Genomic DNA, 16,326 nt, shown 5'->3' with positions numbered 1-16,326 from the left:
GCTTCAGGGCAAAGATCAAATCCAGGGTGTTCGTGCAATACTCTTTGTTAAGCTCGCAGAAGACCTAAGGTGGGGTCTCAGAGATGGTTTCAGGCAGGCGGATGTCCTGCTGAGGGTGTCCAAGGCAGGCCTCGAAGTCCTTCTCTGTTAAAAAAGAGGGCTTCCAAGAATGTTAAGGGCGTGTTTCCAGACAGGCTCTGAGAGAACTGGAGCTAAAGAAGGGCTTTCATGATCCCAGGACATCTGTGAACGCTGGGAAGCAGAGGGGCCCAGGGGAGCCCAGTCTTCCAGCTGACCCTTGCAGGCCTGGGGCACAGGAGGCATGCCATCTCACACCACCCAGACCTGCCCCTGGCCACTGATGCCCAGCACGGGAGTCCAGTCCACCCCGCACGAGGCCGAGGAATTGCTGAGCCGACGTCTGCCCGAATTCCGGATCCCCAGAATTCTGAAATATAATAAAATGGTTGATATTTGAAGCCACTGATCTTGGAGGTCACTTGTTAGGCATCAAATGAAAACAATTATGATACCGCAAACATTCGCAGGGAACAAGGTAAGCGCTCCAAAACTCCAAGCGTAATTTTTATCATCACCTTCTCTGGGCTCATCACTCTAGTGGGTTCCACCAAGGTATGACCTGAAACTAGCTGCCTAATGACCAGATCCAAGAGCTCCTTACAGTTTCTGCAGCACCAGACACCCCTGATTTCATCCTCCCCTGTGAAACTCCTCTGTCGACTCCCACTGTCCACTGGGCTCTCTCTCAACTCCACTGCTGTAAATAACCACCTTTGACCTTTTTCTATTTTCACTTCTACCACCCCACTTTGAGCCATCCACTCTCTGACCTGAGCTGTTGTGATTGCTTTCTAACTAGTACATCTACCTCCAGAATGTTCTAAACCTCATGCTGGATTAGTCTTCCCACAGTGCAACTCTGACCGTGTCCAGACTGTCCTTCCACTGAATGTAAACCATTCGTCCGTCAGAATACACTACCCACCATTCTCCAACTATATGCTCCCTGGACCTTTACACACTCCATTCCTTCTTGTAGAAAAGCATCTTTTTCTCAGCCAACATCCACCCTGGCCTTTGAAAATCAGTGCCAGTCTGACCTAATCCCTAAGCGACTGGTACCTTCTCCTCTGAGGAAAAGAGAGTCAGTCTCTCAAACTTCCGCGATGCTGTGCCCACACCTGCCCAGCAGCCACGTGACTGATTCACAGATTTGTCCTCTGCTGGAGGACATGCTTCTCACGGCTGGGGACTGTCTCCCCCAATAGGATATCCCAAAATAGTAGCTGAACACGTGGGGACAATGAACCTTACATTCAAACGTCATAAGACAAAAGACAAGACTAACACAAAGAACAATTAGAGAACAAAACAGAAGGTGTATTGTTAATGTCGAAATTACGTGGTACAGATTCTAAATGCTTTAGGACTTTGGAGAAGTGGGGAACTAGAGTTGGGAGCTGGAATTATCTAGCAAAACATGATGGATGAGGCAGAATGTGCACTTGTAAGTTAAGCTGGGGGAAGGAGCGGAGGGGAAGGAGGCCAGTTTAAACAGGGAATCAACATGGGCAGCAGGAGAGGGGGGCACGAGCAGGGCACCCTCACAGGGGAGCGAGGAGGAGGGCTTCAGGTGGCCACCCAGGGAACTCAAGCAGTTCAGCCAGTTCTCCAAGGCCACGCTCTTCTCCTAAGAGAAGAAATCCTTGTTCTTATCCTAATCGGAGTCTTAAGATCGTTTTCTCTTTGGCTGTAAAATCATAAAACTATTTCCCAGACCAAAACTGGGACCTGAAAGGGTGAAATATTTGAATCCAGCACTGGTTAAGAAAACCAAGGGAACGTTACTACTCTGCATACTGAAGGTTTAGACAGGTCTTCCTCCAGCGTGTAAGAATCACGTATAGGAAATCTGACCACTCCCACAGGTATATCCACTGCAGAGAACACGAGCCAGAGGCCCCCAGCACCCCAAGCCCAGAATCAGTGTCACTTGTTAAATGAACAGAAGGGTACTGGGGAGAAAAGGATAAATGCTCGAGGTGGGGGCCCCGTGCTCATCCATATCAAGGTCTGCTTTCCGGGCTCAGAGGAGGAGTTGCTCCTGGCCGCTCCTGCGGGGAGGCAGGAATGTGGGCCGGCTCTTCAGCTTTGCTGTGGACATCCCCTGTGGTCTCTGCCATGGTGATCACGGAAGCAGGGGCTAAGACAGAAGTGCCTCAAGACTGAAGCTGTCTGTATCCCGGAGCCACCATGTGGGGGGCAGCTATCCTGGAGAGCCACCTAGACCTGCAGCCCACTACCTGTGAGAGCGAACCCAGCAGGTCTGGGAAGCCACCGAGACTCGGAGGCTGTCACTGCAGCATAAGGGAGCCTATCCTGACTGATTCGTAAGTTACATATGTTTCGTTACAAAGCGTCATCCTCGTTTTAGAGATGGTGGATCTGTGACTCAGAGTTTTCAGTGAGTTGCCCAAGATCCCATCCCCTACCGCAGGGAGAATTCAGGACACAACACTAGCTGTCTGACTCTGAATCCCAGGAGTTTTTCACTTGTGTTGTCCTTTCTCCCAGAAAAAAAAAAAAATTTAATCTTTCAAAAATCAGGGCTATTACCTAGAAAAATAGGCCACAAATTGGAGATGGCTCTCACGATGTATATTCAATAGTAGGACGTCTGTAAGGGGAACGCTCCCTCTCCCTGCCTGCCTGCCAGCCCATTAAACAAGAACTTCACCAACACGTCCGCCCTCTCAGGGGGTCCTGGGGCAGAAGCCGCTGCCTTGTCTCCACCTCTCACTGGCTTTCCCCAGAGGAGCATAAGGAAGATGCGTGTAATGAGTGGGGTCATGTGAGTCTGCCCACCGCTGGTCCTCCTTTCTCTGAGAGTTGGGGTTCAGAGCCGAAGAAAGCCTCTCCTGCTCTCCTTGGCTGTAGTCTAGACCTGGTGGCCTGCAGACTGTGAGGTCACCAGCGCAGGCCCTGTCCCTCTGCTGGCCCATAAATCAGCCAGCAAGCTCCGTTTAGGGACAAGGAGTAGGCAGCTCATTTTGACCTCATGTATCAGCCACAGCATAAGCCCCAGTCCATCCAGTTTTCCCCGTTAAAGAACAAATTCGACCCCTATCTGACTCCTATATACCTTTCTCTAGGACTTCAAAATTCAAAAGGGGTAAGAAAATTGACTCAAAACTCTCCTACACCATCATCCTGAAAGAAAGGTCAACAAAAGTGTGCTTCATGTGAAACGCCAGCCCACTTAGCTCAGAGGACAGACCAAAAGGACATGCCAACGCTTACTTGGTAAGCGAAATTCCTTAACCTCCTCTGACCGGGGCTCAGAACCCGGGTGTCCACCCCAAAATAAACAGAGCTCCAGGCTTGGCAGTAGCCCACGTGTTTCACTGGACTCTGAGGCCGCGGATTGGTCCTATTCCTTTTTCTTCAGTTCTCTGCGTGCAGGGGAGGTGGCTTCCCGCGGGCACCCCCGGGGGTGCACCTGTTGTCAGAGCTGACACCAGCCCTGGAAATGGCCCTGACTGCTTAATCACAGCTTCGGGAACAAGCCGCAGAGCTGCAGTGCCTTTGAAGAGCCAGATGGCGGTAATATGTTTTCACGGTTACCTTTAAAAACAAGCGAACAATCAAGCCGATCCAGACCCACGGAGAAGGGAAAAGAGCAGCTCCTTAGTGACCGCAGCCTGTCCGGCTCCGTCTGCTCCTCCGCCCGACTGCCGGGCTGGCCCTCGGGCTGACATCTCTATCCAGGGCTGCTGGCCCTCCTCTCTGCAAACCAGCTCCTCAACCCTGAGCCAGACCTCATGAGTCCCTCCCTCCCTGAGGCCTGGCTCCAGTCACTGCCCCTCCCGTTCTTGCCCTGTTGACCTGGCCCTTTCTCCGGCCTATAAACTTGCCCCCATTGCTTCCAGCCAGAGACAAGGACAAGGAAACACCTCTACCTGCTGCCACAACCTTCTCTACCCTTCAGGCTGCCACTGCTCTCCTCCCCGGCCAGCTGCACTGGAGAGCTACCCACACACCCTGATTCCTACTCCCCATCCTTGCAACGCAGTCTGCAGTCACCCATCCCCTTCACTGAAAAGGTTCTCTCTCCAAGTGTCTCTGAAGATGACCTGTACTGGGTTGAATAGTGGTCCCTTGAAACTCACGTCTACCCAGAACCCATGAATGTGGCCAGATTTGGAAAAAGAGTCTATGTCATCCAGTTAAGATGAGGTCACTATGGTGGCTTCTAACCCAGTATAACTGGTGTGTCCTTACAGGAAGAGACAGAGAGACACATGGGGAGAAGGCCATGTGGCGATGGGGGCAGATCTGGCAGCGATGTGTCTACAAGCCAGGGAACACCATAAGAAGTTAGAAGCAGGGAAGGATTCCTCCCCGGGTCTTCCAAAGGAGCATGGCCTGCTGACACCTTGATTTTGGACTTCTAGTCTCCCCAGCTGTGGGAGGACAGTTTCTGTTGTTTTAAGCCGATCAGTCTGAGGTGTTTGTAACAGCCGCCCTGGGAAACTAACATAGGACCTCTTTCCAGTCCCCATCCTGCTCACTGTTCTGAAACCTTTGGCTCTTTTTACACCTCCATCCTTCCTGAGATTCTTTTCACCAGTGACTTCAGCAAGATGACTTTCTTGTTCTCCTCCCAACTCTCTGACCATCCTTTGCCTTTGTCAGTGTTGGTTTCCTACAGAGCTCTGTCCTGACCCCTCTTTCCTTCTCATTCAGTTCCCCTTTCCAAGGCGAGCTCCTTTCCCGTCCACACACAATGACTCCAACAGCTACACCTTTCCTCTCTCCTGGGCTCCAGACCCAGATGTCCAGACACTTGCCAGGCATTTCCACCATATACACCTCATACGCTGCCCATCCAGAACTAAACTCATTATTTGCCATCTTAATTTTTTTCTGAAATAAAATGTCCCCTCTCCCCTCACAAAGCAATAAACATATCTCATTGCCCACCCCAACCTGTCCCTTTTTTTTGATGTTCCCTACTAGCTGAAGTCATCTAGAGCCACCACATCTTGCCCCTTCTAACTCAAACTCAGACCCTTCTCCTTTTTCCTCTTCTCTCCATCTGTCACTACCCACTAGCATGACTTCATCCTCTCTTGAAGAGACTGTAGTCATACGTCCTAGTCCACTTTCTGTAACTGCAACAAACCATCCCAAACTTAGCAGCATAAAACAACAATGATTTTATCTTGATTACAGATTCTGTGGGGATCTCAGCCAGGAAGATTCAGACTGGGGTGACTCAAGGGCTGGGTGCCGCAATGATCTGATGACTCGCTGAGTCTTCCGTCTGAGGGTTGCTCCTAGCGGTCAGTGGAACGTCCATGCTGGTCGTTCCTGTGGTTTCATGGGCTTCCTCACAGCATGGCGGCCGTATTCTGAAAGTGAGCATCCTAACGAACACTAGGAGGTCACTGTACCGCTTTCCGCTGCCTGATCTCCTACGTCACGTAGCATCGCCTTCGCTGCAATCACAAGCCCACCCAAATGAAGGGGGTGGGGGGAGTGTAGACGCCACCTTTCATGGGAAAGTGGCAAAGTCTCGTTGGAAGAAGAGCTTGTAAGATGGGATGTGTTGTGTGGGTTGGAAAGTGCAGTCTGCCCCAGCCTCCTAACAGGCCTCAGCCCGCAGCCAAGCTGGACTTTGTCATTCACCAGGATTACGTGTCGCCCTTACCTAGAAAATTTGTTGAATCCTACTTCCTCAAAAATAGAGCCTAAAGTTTTCTATCACCTGTGGGCTGGTTCCTTTGCTATTGGCTCTCAGCTCCAAACGCTCTTTAAGCCTTCCCGGGATGCTGGGCTCTGACTCTGTATCTCATTTGTCTCTGACTCCCTTGACAGCTGCCTCCTGTTAGGGCCTCCTAAGTGTCTAGAAGACACTAGAAAGAAACTGATCCAAGTAGGTGGGGAGAGAAGGAACTTCTTGCCTCTTATCTGCTTCCTGTCACCTTCACCCCAGTACTCTGGCCCAGTGGTGACAGTACATTCCAGTTTCCAACTTCTTTCTTTGCTCCCACAAACAGCCCAGTTACACCGTCCAGAGGTCCTGGAAGCAGCTGGGTCTTGACCCTTCCTCATTAGCCTGAGTCCCACCTCTTCCTCCAAGTTTCCAGGCCTAGGGTGGCACCTGCCTCCTACAGTTGCACATCAGGATTCCTCAGGGTACCGTTCACATCAGCACCTGTGAGCCCAGTCCCCTATGTTAAACTCCCTCTTCTAAAGTACCTGATGTGGCTTCTCTTTTTCTGACTAGACTCTGACTGATGGGACATTAAGACATTTCACTAAGGGTCACAATCTGCCCTTTGAAAACTGCCTTCCAAGATTCTCTCCACAAAGCCCTCTGCAATCCAGCCACACTACTGTCTCAGGCTTTCCCCCAAACCCTACCTGTTTCTCAACCTTCTATGACTATGTTCAAACTACACTGTGAACTTCCTGAGTGAAGGGGCTGTGTCTCGTTCATTTTAATCTCTCTCCTTCACACCCCCGCCCTTTCCTTACCAGGGTCTTGTGCAGTCTCTGACACGCAACAAGGGCTCATAGAATAAGCACATAGAGGTATTAATTCATTCGTTATGCTGAATATGATGAAGAGGTGATTTAGTGAATGGATTTCTGGCATTGGGCACAGATATGTGAGGTAGACACTGAGGGAGGGTCTCACCTACGCCACACACACCACATGGCCAGGCTGCCTCCCGTTCGTCTGAAAGATTAAGGGGGCATGAATATGCCCTTAAGGTGTTTTATATATTAACTAGGGAAGCCCAGGAGGTTGAGGCATAAATCTGAGCCACAAGTACGTTAAAATGCTAATCGTAGTTTTGACATCTGATCTTGTAAGACACGTGCCCAACCATAGCGCTACTTCAAGTGCACAAGGGGAGATTGCCACGACCAGCGTAATGGGTGGTTTAATCACAGCGTTATGATAGCACTGAGGATTCATTGTGTCCCTTTTGCTAAGAAAGTCAGGTGCTCCACTAGATTTAATATCAGAACCTGTAAGAGTCTCTGGTCAATGGTCCTCAGAAGTGATGTCTCCAACAGCAAACGGGGAAGTGTCTCAGCTCCACCAGACGCCAGAATGTTGCACCAGGAACACCGTCTGCAGCATCTCCTTGGGGAGAACTGGAGAAGGCAAGGCAGCTTCTGAACACGGATTATAAATGAGTCATTTTGCAAAGCCACCTTTGCCTTTCATTTGGGTCTCTAGCAAAAACAAGTAAGAAAACGATCCCCGATCGGTCTCAACACCCCAGAAGTTAATGGGATTTTCATTTCTCCTCCAGACAGGTGGAGCGACTTCCGGCCCATCAGCTTGTTCCAGTTTAGTCTCAATAGGGTGCAAAGGACAAACCACCCCCTACACCAGTGGAGCAGATAAGGAGGTGCTCCCGTGAGGAGTGACGAGAGGCCCCTCGTGGGGCCCCCAGAACCAATGTCATGACTGCACGGCTGCACCCCGGCTAGAGGAGGGAGGGGGTCAAGATCTAGCAGACCCAGAACCCCTGCCACGAGAATGTGGGGGTCTGCCCTCGAGCCCTCCACACTGACAGTCACAGAAACTCCTGCCCCTCTTTTTCCTCTTACTACTAACCAACAACACTGCCCTTGCTTCAGGTGCAAGTTCTTAAGGGAGAAGGCATTTAATCAGACTGGCCCATCACTCACATGGTCTGTGGCCATGCTGTGACGTGGACCCACTGCCCCAAAGGAGTGTAGGTTGTTTGCGTGTGTCAGGGGGTGGGGTGTGGTTCACTAAGTGGAAGCAGCTGTAGGAATGGACCTAAAATGCATCACGGGTATTTGGGGAACATTTTTCTTTCAACTGGAATACACATTTTATAGTTTAAGATCAACTTACTAGCATGTTTCTTCCCAAATTCAAATGTCCACAGATCAGTTTATCTCATAAATATACAAGGCATGCCTTGCACTGGAACACAAGTCACCTAGAAGCTTAATTACATGTATTTGGAAAATCATCTAGTTACTTCAATGGAAGGCCATTGCACTGCGGGCCTATTATTGCCTGATAATACTCCGTACTGTGCTGAACTGGCTGTCATACAGAGATGGTGCGTGTTGCCAGGGGACCCAGACCCTCCTGGAGGAAGGGGGAAGATTCCCTTTTGCAATTCTGGGCCTTGTTACGCCCTGCGATGGCCTGAGATGCTCCCAACCAAGTCTCCACTGGAAGCTAGTGACACCAAAGAAAAGAATGAGACCCACAAAGGGCAGAAGAAGATGGGCCTGGTACCCTAACTCAAAGCAAGGATCTAAGGTTGCAGGGTCTGGGACTAAATCTGGAAGCCCCCGGAGGCCCAGCCGCCCTGGGATGGTGGTTTGGGAAGAGTGGCTGCAAGTGTGTGTGCAAACGGGAATGTCATGACAGCCAAGAGGGAGGCCCCCAGAGAGCCCACAGTCTTGGAAATTTTCATGGAGGGGCGGGAAAGAAAGACCTCTAAAGGAATATGGTGAGGGTGGGGATAGCTCAGTGGTAGAGTGCACACACGAGGTCCTGGGTTCAATCCCCAGTACCCTGTTTAAAAAAAATTTTTTTAAGGGAGATGGTGGAATTCCTGCTTCCTAGACAGTTAGGACCTTCAGCAACTAACTGAAAAGTGAGAGAAATATGACCATATTTTCCCTCCCAGTTGGTAAAGCACATCACATGGACTACAAGTACATGAATATGTCCTAGTACTCCTAAAACAAACTCAGTTCAGACTTTTCAGAGATGGGATAAGTCAACACAATACTTCATAGAATGCTGATGAAAGAATTTTACCTTTTTACCCAGTACATGGAGTGCAGACTCACAGGATATTACCCAAACTCATCTTTATTTTGGTCTTCCACTGCCTCTTTACGATGCATTCAATGGGAACAACTTTACCTGATCCTGGTTGGAAACCAGCCACTCACTGTTAGGGACTGAACAATCTAACGATGACTTTAAGTCACAGACACAATTTCGTATCATAAATTTGACTGTCTGTCCCCACGTCCTTATCAAGCCAGATCAGCATCTGCCCGCTTTCCGTCTCCTCGCTGTCCCCAGACTCCAAGCCCAGTGATTACCTGTTCAGACCTGGGGGGCTTGGGGGTGGGATGGGAAATTTTTACCAAGATTGGGTGATTTTATGATTTCATGAGGGTCTTACCAGAGTTCATTCCTGGGGACTGTTCCCCCGCAGACTCTTAACCAAAAGGCTGACGAGGATAAAGGAAGTGGCTGCAGAAGCACCCCGCTCCCCGGTGAGAGGACTGGGATTCATGACACAGAAACATCTTCTAAATGCACCTCTTGACAGACTCACAAATTCTCCCTCTATTTCCTTTTAGAGCTTCTATGTGTTAGAGACATTCAAGACGGATGGAATCCACTTGGAAAAACTTCCCGTCAACTCTATGTATAACATGTGCCCCACTTTGGCATCTCATGTCTATCCTGGTGGTGCTTCAGTCTAAACCTCAATTTTAAAAATCCAGTTATACAGATTAACAATTTTTGGCGCCATTTGAAGTTATTATTTTAGCACCACGTATATTTCCATGAGTTAAGCCAAGTCCTCCCCTTCATCCAGCTTTATTGAGATAAAACTGATGAGTAAAACTTATATTTCAGGTGTACAATGTGACGTCCTGATATATAACCAAAATCAAGCCAATTAACACATCCATCACTCACATAGTTACTTTGTGTGTGCATGGTGTGAACATTTAGGATCTACTATCACAGCAAATCTCAAGTACACACATTATTAACTGCAGACACCGTGCCATATATTACATCTCCAGAACTTACTCATCCTACATAACCACGTCGCACCATTTGACAATGTACACCCCATTTTGTGTCTGGCTGTTTCACTTAGCGTAATGTCCTTCAGTCTCATCCATGTTGTCACAAATGGCAGTGTTTCCTTTTTTATGACTGAATAATATTCTATCATCTACACACACGCGCGCGCGTGCACACACATACATTTTCTTTATCCATTCATTCATCACTAGTCACTTAAGTTGTTTTCATGTCGGGCGATGATGAATGGTGCCCTAATGAACATGAGAGTGTAGATCTCTCTTCAAGATACTGATTTCATTTCCCTCAGCTATATACCCAGAAGTGGAATTGCCAGATCACATGGTAGTTCTATTTTTAATTTTTTGAAGAATGTTTATACTAGTTTTCATAATGGCTGCACCATTTTACATTCTTACCAACGGTGCACAAGGCTTTCTTCTTCTCCACATCCTCCAACACTCATCTCTTGTCTTTTTGATGATAGCCATCCTAACAGATGTGAAGCAACATCTCATTGTAGTTTTCATTTACATTTCCCTGATAATTAGTGATATCAAGCATCTTTTCATATACTTGGCCATGGGTATGTCTTCTTTTGAGAAATGTCTGGTCCTTTACCCATTGTTTTAGTTGGGTAGGCTTTTTGCTAATGGGTTGTTTACGTTCCTCGTATATTCTGGATATTAACTCTTTATCAGATGGGTAGTTTTTTCTCTCATTCCACGGATTGTCTCTTCACTCTGCTGATTGTTTCCTCTGCTGTGCAGAAGCTTTTCAGTTTGATGCAATCCCACTTGTCTGTTTTTACTTTTGTTGCCTGTGCTTTGGGGTCATCCAGAAATAAATCCACACATTTACAGTCAACCAATCTTTGGCAACAATGCCAAGCACACACTAGGAGGAAAGGATAGTCTTTCAATAATTGATACTTTATTGAATGTTTACAATGGTGAATATTCACATGCAGGAGAATGAAATTGGACCCTTATCTCACACCATTCACAAAAATCAATTCAAAATAGATTAAAGGCTTAAATGGAAGACCTGAAACTATAAAACTACTAGAAGAAAATGTAGGGAAAAGCATCTTGACAATTATGGGCAATATTTTGGGGAGACATCTAATTTTTAATGTGTTTTCTATTTAACTTATGATATGTAATGTATGTACTTGACATGATTAAGCCAAAAAGTAATCCCCCAAGCAGAAATTGGTTGACCAACATGCACTGAATGATTCCTCCATGTCACTCTTGGCAGTGACCCTGCCAATGCTACAAAGCACCCATGACCTAAGAAACTCAAGGACATTTAAAGACCAGTGAGACCCAATAGTTGACCACAGCTTCATCCCTGAAACTTCAACATGTATGATTGTAGTAAATATCATAACCTGTTCAATTCATTAGGGAGTGGGCAAATAAAACAACACAATAGTGGGGATTTGTAGTCCTAGTTCCTTTTCATTAAGAAATAGATATCACAGTTCACCATTAGAAGGATAGATTTATTTTGAAGGGACAGTTTACAAGAATGTTTACAATGGTATAAAATGTTATTTGAGAGCACATGGATAAATTTTGAATGTAACGCCAAATACCAACACCTAAACTTTTCACTGTAAGTATCAAAATTAAAAAAAACTTTCCTGAATTTACTGCACTGTATTATAGTCAAATCTAGAAAAACATACAACAGTAGCAAGTATTTTTATAATCCCAAGTAAACATAAGTGGATGCAGAATTGAGACAATTTTAGTGTGTCTGGCGATTTGACAGGCATGCAATTTACTTTAATCCAGTTGGCCTGTTTGTATCTTATTCAGGAGACAGACATGCTACAACTATATCTGTATATTTTTCTTTACATTTTTAAGCTATATGAAGAAAATGCAGAGAAAGTCCACAAGGCAGAAGTCTTAAAAGCACACATCTCCAGTTGGCATAATATTTCCATGACACCAGATATCAGCTCACCTCTTGCTAATGTTCTCTCTCAGGAGATGACAAAGACAAGTCATGATATTTAATAACACTTGCAAGCTGCTCATAAAAGGGATTCAGGGATGAAAATGTTCAAAGCCTCCTTAGGAAACATGTGATAAGCATGAACCTTTTGCTGCTGTGGTTATCAAAGGTAATCTTGGCTCAATATTTTACCAAAAGTTACCAAAATAATGCAGTCCAGGATTTCTCCACCTGGTATTGGCACTACTGTCATTCTGGACCAGATAATTTTTTAACATGAGGGGCTGTCTTGTGTTATACGAGGTCCAGCAGCATCCCTGTCCTACCTACCAGATGCCATTAACACCCCCTCCCACTTGTCACAATCAAAACATCCCCAGACACTGCCAAATGTCCCCTGGAAGCAAAACGGCCCGGGTTGAAAACCACTAGTGTATACTTCCCTCGGGCACAGAAGTTAAACACTTTGTAGTTCAGTTTGATTCAGTTCAACCAACAAGTTTTGCGTCTGCACACACCATATGCCGTGGTAGGCACGGGGCTTTCGGGCTCTCGGGAGAGACTGTTAAGCACAGAGGGGTTTAGACCGTGTGCTCTGGAGTCCAACTGCCTGGTTTAAATTCAGACTGCCCCATTCACTAGCGGCCTAGCACCTTGAACAATTTGCTTCATCGTTTTAAGTCTTGGCTTATTCATCTGGGAAATGGGAGTAATAATAGCACCTGCCTCATCCAGGGGTTGTGAAAAATCAGGTGAGAGAATAAAGGTAAAGCACTTAACACAGTAAACACAGTGCCAGCACACAGTGAGTGTCCAGTAAATGCTGGGAGAAGCATGGGAAGAAGCACACAAGAAATCAACAATGGTTGCATCATCCTTCCCCAACGTCATCTAGAAAAAGCAAAAAGGAAGTCATTTGCTAGCCTCGCCCCAGCTACTGAGAAAACAGATTCATTTCAGATACAAGTGCGTGCATGGACATGCAAACACCCATGCGTGTGACTGTGTGGTTTTTTAAAGACTCAGTCCATAACATCTATGTTTTGTTAAGATGTCAAACACATTTGCAGATCTCGGCCCAACCAGCTTACATAACCACCATACGCACCCCCCCAAGAGAGGCCGTGATTCCAATGCACACGTGGAATTCCACTGATCCCTGACCCCCTCCCAGGTCCCTCCTCCGCCCCCAAACTCTGAGGTCACTTGGTTCAACAAACCATTCAACATTGTAACTGCGTGTTGGTGAGTCTGTTTCCCCCACTAAACTCTGGGCACTTCATGGCGCACTTAATAGGTAGAATAAATAAATTATTTGATTGACATTTCATGGAATTGAATATAGCTTTTCATTTTAAAGGACGGATTATCACTACACCAGCTTCAAATATTATTTAATCCTTCAAGCCTTCTGAGCAATTTCACGCCGTCCCAGCACATCACCTAAATGTGAAAACAGCCAATGCCCGGAAGAACAGAGCGATCGCCCCTCGGGGAGCAGGTGTGTGACTCTCATGTAGCTTGGCCTCTAGCTCTCACGATAGATGAGGATAATATTTATTAAGCACTTGCTACGAGTCTGTCTACTGGGGACGACCAACACCTGCAAGACACAATGAGGAAATGAGACCCTGAGAGGCTGAGGGGCCCCCCAGCGACCCAGAGCAGTGAACGGCCCCCCTGCCCGAGCGCCTCCACCACTTACTGAGTAAACACTCCTTTCTCACTGCTCTCCTTTACGCAAGGCTGCAGGCATCCTTGAGAAGCCGTCTCTGGACACATCTAAGGTCTTCCTGTTGGAAATTCCATTGTCTGCACGGGCACCAGGTTAACCTTGCTCATGAGTTAGAAGAGCTCCGCGATTTCAGTTTGCTCCATTTCAGTCACATTCAGAGATGCTGCGTTCCCCGGGGACCTTTCATCTCGAGCTTTCTCGGTGCTCAGTGGAGTGCTGTGAAGTTTCTTTCCTAACAGCCATGTCGGGGGCCCTCACGTCCTCCCTGGAACAATGGGATAAAAAAGGTGCACGATCTGTTTCCTCCTCACTCCCCCTGCCAAGAACGCGTTTCCCAGGCCCTGCACTGCGTTCCCGTCCAGAAACCACAACAGACTCTTTAAGGCTGGATGTGAGAATGCAAAATAAAACCTGTTACCACAGGAAGAAAACCAGGTCTTTGATTCATTCACTGGGGCTTGCCTGCCCTCACCCAGGGGGCCATGAGCATTCAGACCAGTCTCTTAAGCCCCTGCAGGTTTCCCACCTACAACCCGGGGAAATCTTCCAACTCCAAGACAGAGAACACATGGGGTTTGCGCCAACTTTCTTCAGCTCCACCTGCGCCACCGGTTCCAAAAAGGAAAAGAAGTAACCTTCTTTCTCAAAGCGTCCATGCCCTTAAGAACACAGGGTTGAGCAATCTCTTAAAAAAAATAGTGGCCCTCAAAACGAACAGAAGCATTTTGGTATAAAACGGCTTGAATAGGAAATGTTGAGAGTGAGCCTCAGTGTAGAGAGAGCATTTATGTAAATGCTTTCCACTGAGATCGCCTGTGCTTTTAAAACATGGGAATGTTAATAAGGAAAATCCTTTCTTTCTCCAATGATTAAAAAAAGTCTCAGGTTATCTCTAGGAAATACGGAAATAAATTAGGCCTTAGAAATGACAAGAATTGAACTTCAAATCAAATGGCCCCACCTTTGGCTGTTAAATTTACACACATGCACACACAACCCTACCTGAATATAACTATGTGCTGGGTAAGCAGAAGAACAGATGGTGTTTGATTTCTTGTATTTGTAAGAAAACCACTGAATTAAACTGAAAATCGAGTCTCACCAACGCTACTTTCTCAAAGCCTCACCCTCAAACCATCACCCTCACTCTCCAGCTGGTTTGTCTGAAAGAACTCCCACCCGAGCACTTCCATTAGAGACCCGGAGCTCCGGGAGGAGGTCCAGTGGTCCCCACACTCAGCGCACGGGCCGCAGGCATCGTCAGACACCGCCTGGAGCTGCATCCGCAGCCACACTGCCAGGTCCACGTCTGTCCTCTGCATTGGAGGCTGAACTCGCCCGTGTTCACAGCGGGGTCCCTGCGGAGCGGCCACACCTACAGACGCGGGCCCCGCACATCCCTCCGTCCCCGGACCCAGCACCGAGCAGCTCTGCCCCGGAACGCCATCAAAGCCAAGCCACTGCCAGCACTGCCTCTCCGGCCTGGCTGGGCCCCTGCTCTCTGAACGCCCTCACGCTGCCACCTGCCATTTCCGGGAACAGAATTACCAAACTGGGCTGCGCGTAAATACGCTCTGAATTTTATTCCAGTCATTTCCCGGAAGTCATTTTTTGCTTGTTTGTTTAGCCAAAGGGACAAAGGACAGAACATAGAGAAGGAATTGGAACATTCCCTTGATGATATTTCAGTGAATTGGGGGCCTGGATATTCTGAAGAAAGTTTCCTCCAATCTAGTTATTTCTACAGACGCACAATCATCCCTGGTCACTGTGAGTGGACGTGTACACATGCAGGTGTAAATTACTCATGAATGGTTGTACCCAGATAACACACACACACATTCTTTCTGAAATTTGTGGATATGTAGCGTATTTTAATTTAGGAGGGAAAGATTTAAGCATGGCAGTTAAAGAGGAAACATTTTTAAAGTTAATCATTAGTATGAACATCACCACTTACCATAACTCTAATGTTTCTAGCTGTGTGGTCTCCTAGGTTTAAAAGCATTTATCAGCACCCCAGTAAGGAAAGCAAGTGTCCTGACCACCGCAGCAGGAAGGCATCACCTTTCAGCTTGGCCCAAGGAAAGGTTAATCCTTTGTATCCACAAATGGACACGCCTAGGCTGGCATGGCTCTCGACTGAAGGTAGATGTGAGCCTGGCCGCTGCCCTCGGGCTGCTTCCTGGCCACTGAGTGGGGGGATGGGTTGGCAGCAACGCAGAGAAGAGTGTTCTAAGTCCTGGAAATCAGCCGTGGGCGCTGCTGGAGAGGCAGTGCTTGTTCTGTCTGGTGTGGCATCGGCGCCAGACCTCGGAGGGAGGGAGGATGTCCACCAGCAGCCGGGAGGGGTGCGGGAGAACCTCGAAGGGCTCCGTGAGTCCTGGGCAGCGGGGTGGTGGCAGCTGTAACTAAAATGGAGCATGAAGTGGGCCTCCTGGCACGTCTCAGTGGGGGTCCAGAGAGGGGAGCAGAACCAGGACGAGACACATGCGGGATCCCGGCAGGATGGAGCTCCACGGCACAGACAGGGTTTCTTCTTTCTCTGAGGAAGCCTCAGCCCTGATTTTAAACCAGTGGATTCAGTCAGATCCTCCAAGATCACCTCCCTTACTTAAAGTCAGCTGAGAAAGGACTTTGATAACACTTCAGAATCCCTTCGCAGCCACATGGAGACCAGCGTTTGATTGAACAACCGGGACTGCAGCCTCACCAGGTTGACACACCACCATGGGGGGTTATTACT

The 16,326-nt window shown here is 47.7% G+C and overlaps 1 long non-coding RNA gene across 1 annotated transcript; it reads right to left on the bottom strand.

Moving 5' to 3' along the window:
* Window positions 1-10,790: 10,790 nt before the first annotated feature.
* On the bottom strand, window positions 10,791-15,083 carry LOC116665473. The gene is made up of 3 exons (XR_004322111.1): window positions 14,583-15,083; window positions 13,551-13,845; window positions 10,791-13,448 (listed from the first exon to the last, which is right to left on the bottom strand). It is a non-coding gene; the product is annotated as an uncharacterized LOC116665473 (long non-coding RNA).
* Between the last annotated feature and the right edge of the window lie 1,243 nt (window positions 15,084-16,326).

This window comes from Camelus ferus, chromosome 8 (genome assembly GCF_009834535.1).
Source record: "Camelus ferus isolate YT-003-E chromosome 8, BCGSAC_Cfer_1.0, whole genome shotgun sequence".
Lineage (NCBI taxonomy): Eukaryota > Metazoa > Chordata > Mammalia > Artiodactyla > Camelidae > Camelus > Camelus ferus.
This window is presented reverse-complemented; position numbering and strand designations above follow the sequence as displayed.